The sequence below is a fragment of the Elephas maximus genome, chromosome 10, assembly GCF_024166365.1.
Source record: "Elephas maximus indicus isolate mEleMax1 chromosome 10, mEleMax1 primary haplotype, whole genome shotgun sequence".
Lineage (NCBI taxonomy): Eukaryota > Metazoa > Chordata > Mammalia > Proboscidea > Elephantidae > Elephas > Elephas maximus.
The window spans coordinates 28,076,372-28,084,062 of record NC_064828.1 but is presented as its reverse complement, the minus strand read 5'-3'; the positions used below and the strand labels follow the sequence as shown (position 1 = coordinate 28,084,062).

General features: G+C 38.6%; 1 pseudogene; it reads right to left on the bottom strand.

The window, feature by feature from the left end:
* Positions 1–774: 774 nt before the first annotated feature.
* On the bottom strand, positions 775–2,838 carry LOC126084614 (sorcin-like; annotated as a pseudogene).
* Positions 2,839–7,691: the final 4,853 nt, after the last annotated feature.

The following is a 7,691-nucleotide window of genomic DNA, read 5'->3' as shown; positions in this document are numbered from 1 at the left end:
TGGCTGTAACAGGACTCGGCAGTGTTTCATTCTGTTGGACATGGACATAGGGTCTCTATGAGTTGAAATCAACTCGACAGCAACTAACAACAGCAAAAAAGTTCATATTGAACAGGAATTTTTCAGTATATTTAACAAAGGTCTACATGACAAAGAGGGAGCTGGTAACAGTATTTACCATTCAGTGGTAACAAAGAGTATTTACCACTGCTTTAAAGAGGCAGAAAATAATCACTTAAATTCCCTGTCCATTCATATACCCGAAAACAAACCTGTTGCCATTGAGTAGATTCCGACTCATAGCTGTCAAAATATCTGTCAGCCTTAAAACATGTTCTTTTTATATCTAAGGGAGTCTAAATCATGTACATATGAATGCTCTGTATGTTAAAACTTTCAATACCATGTACAAGTCCCTCTGGGAGAAGACAACATCTATCATCTGAGTAAAGTTTTTAGTGTCTTACAATGAAAAATATATAATTCATCTTAATCATTTGCACAAAAGTGAGTTAGCAAGAAAATAAGGCACAATTGACAATGGCTTGTAGAAGCTCTAAATCATTTAATAGTCCAGATAATATATTATTAAAATTCTGGAGAATTTATTATCAAAACTAAATGGAAAACTTTAGCTGTACATAAAGTAATAAGCATTTACGACAAGCTGTTAAGGGTAAGTGGCAATGTAGTTTACACACAGTACTGAAGGCAGAGTAGGAGCAGAGAACCCAAGGAGGAATGTCAATTATGTTCACATAGCTTCCTCTTGATTTAAACATTCATTACACAATAAATGAAATCATCATATGGGAAGTTCACAACACCTAGCTGACCAGTATCTATCTTCAAAAGCTGTCTGTGAGAGACCTCAGTTTGATGCAGCAGGCGATGCAATCATCAAAGGTGATCTTTCCATTGGTGCTGTACCTCTTTGCAATTGAATTCAAAGCCTGAGGACTCAACCTAAATCCCATAGTGGTAAGGGCCTTCTGTAATTTTTGAAGACCCACTGTTCCACTTCTGTAGCTGTCAAAACTGATGAAATGCTGTCTCCAGCCATTCAGTACAGCCCAGGGTTCTTTAAATTCATTGAAACCCATTGTGCCAGACATGCTGCTATCCAGCATTGAAATGATAAGCTGACAAGTCTCCAGGTTAAAAGGTTTGTACCCTCCGACAATCCCTGACTGTCAGACATCTCTGCAGCTCATCGGCATCTATTTGCCTATCCTGCCTAGCTACAGGAGCAAAGTAACCATGCAGTGGATCCTGAGTTTGGGAAGGGCAGGCCCTCCGGGAGTCCCTCACCTGGGTAGGAGCCGCCTCTGGAGTTAGGGTGCCCCAGGGAGGCCGTGGTGCTGACCTCAAGTCTTTGTTTCTTAACATATAGATGGCAGAATTCAAAACAGGAGTGAAAGCAAAGTCGACAATGAGTACATAGTTATCCAATGATGTTGTAGGGAAAGGCCAAAGGTAAAGAAACATGTGGCATAAAAAACAAAATCACCACCACAGTGATGTGAGTTGATAACATGAGAAATGCTTTGAATAAGTCCCCTGATGAACATTTCCCATGGTAACCAAAATGAAAATATGTGATTAAAAAGAAGAAGGTGGCCATGGATATAAGCCTTCTTTTAGCAATGATTAGAAACTCTAGCTTGTTTCTACACAAGCCAGTTTCATGACCTGAGAAAAATCACAATAAAAACTATCTACATTATTAGGGCCACAAAAAAGACAAATTTATGACAAAAACAAACTGAGATACAGCATGGATTATCCCCAGAATACAGGCGGCCGCTACAAAGGAAACACACATTTTGAGGCTCATGACGGTCATGAAACCAGACCAACACGTCTGTGCTGTGCATGCAAAAGTCAAACGTTCAGGAGCTGGTTTTGTGAGGATGAAAGAGTTTACTTCCCAGGCTAGCAAGTGGGAACTCAGAGTTATCAACCTCAGGTTGATGTCTCTGATCTGCGTGAGCAATGTACAATTTATACATATTCATTTAGGGGTGGAGGGAAACTGTAGGCAGGGTCAGAGGTTTCACCTATTCACAGTTTCTACAGAAGTGGCTGACGGACCAAACGCTTTCAAAATGGGCTTGACTGCTGTCGATGATGCATTTCTGGTGATTTTGGTTCCTTGGCATGAGTCTTTTGGTTCCTTGACGTAAGTTCTCTTGCATTATCAAGCATGCGTGGCAGCCCGGGGTTGTTTGTTGATCATGGTCATGGTGGTCTTCTCTGCCCATGTCAGGCTACTCTGAGTTGGTTGGATCTGGATTTTTCCAGGGCTCTCAGGAGGGTCTGAAAAACAACTCAGAGGAAGTGAGTGACGTGGTGGGGAGGTGACTGCGAGTGTCCTGATACCTGGTTGGATACTAATTAATTAGGTGTCTTCAGTGTGTTCAGCCTCCAGAGTACCCTAACAGTCAGAGAGTACAGAAGCTTACAGATTGCAGTGTATCTGTCATATGCCATGGCTATGAACAGCACCATCTCAATTCCACCCATGACAGGAATAAATATATCTGTATTATACATTTTGGAAAGAAATGGCATAATCAATGAGAAGTTCAGAGATCGTTTTGGGGACTATAGTGAGGAAAAAACCAGATCAAGAAGAGAGAGGTTGGCCTGTAGGAAGTGCATGGGGGAGCGTAAATGAGAGTCAATAATTACTGTGAACACAAGGAGGAGGTTTTCCAGGATAATTTCCACATAGAACACAGAGAAGAACCAAAAGAGGGAAAGCTGCATCTCCCGAGACGCTGAAAAGCCAATCAGTATGAATTCAGATACCACAGAGTCATTTCCTTCATCCATTGAGTCAATCAGTGGAGAAGCTAAAGTATCCGGAAGGCAGAAAATAAACAAGAATTTAGAAATATAGACACTAAACATTGTTTGCTCATTAATGGTTTTGTGTGGAATAAGTTACAAGAGCTGAAATGTGAAGTTAGAAAACACAGAGAGATGGAAGGCGAAAGAAAGATAAATGAATAGTAGAAATTGGATAATCAGAAGGTAGAAAAGAGAGACAATGAAAGAATACACATGGAAATATATCAGGTAGTGAGAAGGAATTACGGCACAAAGGGGCTTATATCACAGAACGTTCCCCCAGCAGTGTGTTTCCTTACTATGCTTATTGGTCAGCCATACTTAGAATGTTCATATTCTTAGCCATATGTGTGAGCATATACTCTTAGAGCGCATACTCTCCAATCATTTTTTACTTCACACCTGAGAAATCTCAGGCACTGATCATACATAGAGTAGGTTTATTATTCTGATATTTTCTAATACTTATAATCCCAACCAGTCACATGTTGGAGAATTAAGACTCGTTTTAAATGAAGTGAAACCCTATACCCCAAAGAAAGAGTATCAGAAAGCTCAGAAAGAGGGCTTTTCAGAACGTTGCTAGGATTGAAAGAGTTTTGGTGCTGTTGAGAGCTCTGTTCTAGCATTAGTGACTTTTTGTAATTCAAACATGAAACTGAGAAATAATGGTGTGTTCACCGAAGCAAAATATTTAATCATGATTCACTAAGAGCATGTAAAAATTGCTGGCCTCAAGAAATTTGTAAAGCTAAAGGTCATGATAACTAGTCTTCAAATATTTGTAGCTTAAGGTGGAAAATTGCTGTTTCAAGATGAGTAAAATTGCTATAACCAAATTTTAGACAGCATATTTGTTATTACCACTGTATATAAGAAGAAAGGTTGCAGAAGTCTATAACATGTATTTAAATCCATTCATGTTTAATCTAAAATGAAAAATTAAAGTATATTTAAGAGAGATGTATTTATCTAATAAGCTGTATCTAATTTTTTTCCTTTTTGCGTTATTTATTGATTTTCTCAGATCTTACAATCTGGTAGATACCCTGGTGGCACAGTGTTTAAGAGCTATAGCTGCTAACCAAAAGGTCAGCAGTTCAAATCTACCAGGTGCTCCTTGGAAACCCTATGGGACAGTTCTACTCTGTCCTATAGGATCGCTATGAGTTGGAATCAACTCTATGGGAACACATTTGGATAGATGCATAAAGGGGAAAATTAAGATCCATACAAAAGCAATGTGGTCATTATAGATTATGCAAATTTAGATTTGTTGACATGCCTACTACAAGTTATTGACAAAAATTGATTACATAGAAGTATGTCTTATATGTTTGTTATGTGTATACACTGTTCTAGATCTTAAGTATATACATCAGTATCTCAAGAAAATTACTTTAGTTAATTACATTTTGGGTAATTTTTAAAATTAAAAAAGGTTACCATCTATATTTGTATATCAGTTATTCTATATTGACCATGTATGATATTTTTGATAAAAATGGTGAAAAGGAAATGTACAGGAAGCAACAGGAAAGAAAGGGGGGCAAGGAAAGGGAAAAGTATACTGTGTGATTTATAGAGGAATGGAATACCCATATAAGAGGTAGATAAAAATGGACTATTTCTTCTTGGCACCAGTTCCACAGTTTTATTGTTGTTGTTGTTAGGTGCTGTGGAGTTGGTTCTGACTCATAGCCACCGGTGTCCTATGCTATCCTCAGTTTCCTTGCCACGTTTGAGCCCATTGTTGCAGCCACTGTGTCAATCCATCTCCTTGAGGGTCTTCCTCTTTTTTGCTGACCCTCTACCAAGCATGATATCCTTCTCCAGGGACTGGTCTCTCCTTATAACATGCCCAAAGTACATGAGACGAAGTCTCATCATCCTTGCTTCTAAGGAGCATTCCATCTGTTTTTCTTCCAAGACAGATTTGTTCATTCTTCTGGCAGTCCATTGTATACTGAATATTCTTTAACAACACCATAATTCAAAGGCATGAATTCTTCTTCAGTCTTCCTTTTTCATTGTCCAGTTTTCACATGCATTTGGGGTGGTTGAAAATACCATCGCTTGGGTCAGGCGCACCTTAGTCCTCAAGGTGACATCTTTGCTTTTTAAAATTTAAAGAGGACTTTTGCAGCAGATTTGCCCAATGCAGTATGTCATTTGATTTCTTGAGTGTTGCTTCCATGGGCATTGATTGTGGATCCAAGTAAAAAGAAATCCTTGACAACTTCAATCTTTTCTCTATTTATTGTGATGATGATTATTGGTCTAGTTGTGAGGATTTTTGTTATCTTTATGTTGATCTGTAATCCATACAGAAGGCTGTAGTCTTTGATCTTCATCAGTAAAATGCTTCAAGTTTCTTCTTTTTCTGCAAGCAAGGTTGTGTCACCTGCATATTGCATATTGTTAATGAGTCTTTATTCCTGATGATGTTGTGTTCTTCCTCATGTAGCCCAGTGTCTGGGATTTGTTCAATATATAGATTGAGTAAGTATGGTGAAAGGATAGAACCCTGACACACACCTTTCCTGATTTTAAGCCATACAGCATCTCCTTGTTCTGTTGGAACAACTGCACCTTGGTCTATGTACAGGTTCCTCACGTGCACAATTAAGTGTTCTGGAATTCACATTCTTTGCAAAGTTATCCATAATTTGTTATGATCCACACAGTTGATTGCCTTTGCATAGTCAGTAAAACACAGGTGAATATCTTCATGGTATTATCTGCTTTCAGCCAGGATTCCTCTGACATCAGCAATGATATCCCTTCTTCCATGTCCTTTTCTGAGTCTGGCTTGAATTCTGGCACTTTGCTGTTGAAGTACTGCTGCAACCATTTTTAAATTATATTCAGGATAATTTTACTTGTGTGTGATATTAATGGTATTGTTCAATAATTTCCACAATCTGTTGCATAACTTCTCATTGGAATGGGTACAAATATGGACCTTTTCCAGGAGGTTGGCCAGGTAGCTGTTTTCCAAATTTCTTGGCATAGATGAGTGAGTGCTTCCAGCATTGCATCCATTTGTTGAAACATCTCAATGGGTATTCTGTCAATTCCTGGAGCCCTGTTTTTCACCAATGCCTTCAGTGCAGCTTGGGCTTCGTCCTTCAATACCATCAGTTTTGATCATATGCTACCTTCTGAAATGGTTGAATGTTGACCAATTCTTTTTGGTACAGTGTGTATTCTTTCCATCTTCTTTTGATGCTTCCTGAGTCTGAATATTTTGTCCACAGAATATTTTAATATTGCAACACAAGACTTGAATTTTTCTTCAGTTCTTTCAGCTTGAGAAATGTCAAGTGTGTCCTTCCCTTTTGGTTTCCTAACTCCAGGACTTTGCACATTTCATTATAATACTTTCCTTGTCTTCACAATCTGCCCTTTGAAATCATCTGTTCAGCATTTTTACTTAATCATTTATTCCATTTGCTTTAGCTACTCTACATTCAAAAGCAACTTTCAGTCTTTCCTGACATCCATTTTGGCCTTTTCTTTCTTTGTCTTTTTAATGATCTCTTGCTTTCTTAACGTATAATGTCCTTGATGTCATCTCACAACTTGTCTGGTCTTTGGTCATTTGTGTTCAATGCATCAAATTTACTCTTGAGCTAGCCTCTAAAATTCAAGTGGGACATACTCAAGCTCATACTTTGGCTCTCCTGGACTTGTTTCAATTTTCTACAGCTTCAAACTGACCTTGCAAATGAGAAATTGATGGTCTGTTCCAAAGTCAGCCCCTAGCCGTGTTCTGACTGGTGATATTGAGCTTCTCCATCATCTCCTTCCACAAATGTAGTCGATTTGATTCCTGTGTATTCCATCTGGTGAGGTCCACATGTAGAGTCACTGTTTATGTTGTTGAAAAACTATTTGCAATGAATAGCTCCTTAATCTTGCAAAATTCTATCATGTGATCTCCAGCGTTGTTTCTGTCACCATGGTCATATTTTCCAACTACCGATCCTTCTTTGTTTCCAACTTTCTCATTCTAATCACCAGTAATTATCAATGCCTATTGATCGCATGTTTGATCAACTTCAGGCTGCAGAATTTGGTATAAATCTTCAATTTTTTCATCTTTGGCATTAGTGGTTAGTGCATACACTTGAAAAATAGTCCTCTTAACTGGTCTTCCTTGTAAGCGTATGGATATTTTCCTATCACTGACAATGTTGTACTTCAGAATAGATTTTGAAATGTTCTTTTTGATGATGAATGCAACACCATTCCTTTTCAATTTGTCATTCCTGGCATAGTATAGCAATTCAAAATGACCAATACCAGTTCATTTCAGCTCACTGATGCCTAGGATATTTATCTTCAAGCATTCCATTTAATTTTTGTCAACTTCCAATTTTTCTAGGTTCATACTTTGCACTTTCCACGTTCTGATTAGTAATGGATGTTTGCCACTGTTCCTTCTTATTCTGAGTCATGCCACATCAGCAGATGAAGGTCCCAAAAGCTTGACTCCATCCACGTCATTAAGGTTGACTCTACTTTGAGGAGGCAGCTCTTCCCCATTTGTGTTTTGAGTGCCTTCCAACCTATGGGTTTCATTTTCTGGCACTATATCAGACAGTGTTCCACTGCTATCTATAAGGTTTTCACTGGCCAATTTTTTAGAAGTAGATTGCCAGGTCCTTATTCCTAGCCTGTCTTGCTCTGGAAGCTCTTCTGAAACCTGTCTACCATGGTTGACCCTGTAGGTATTTGAAATACATGGTGTCATAGCTTCCAGAATCATGGCAACATGAAAGCCATTGCAGTATGACAAACCGACAGATGAGTGGTGGACCAGGCCTATA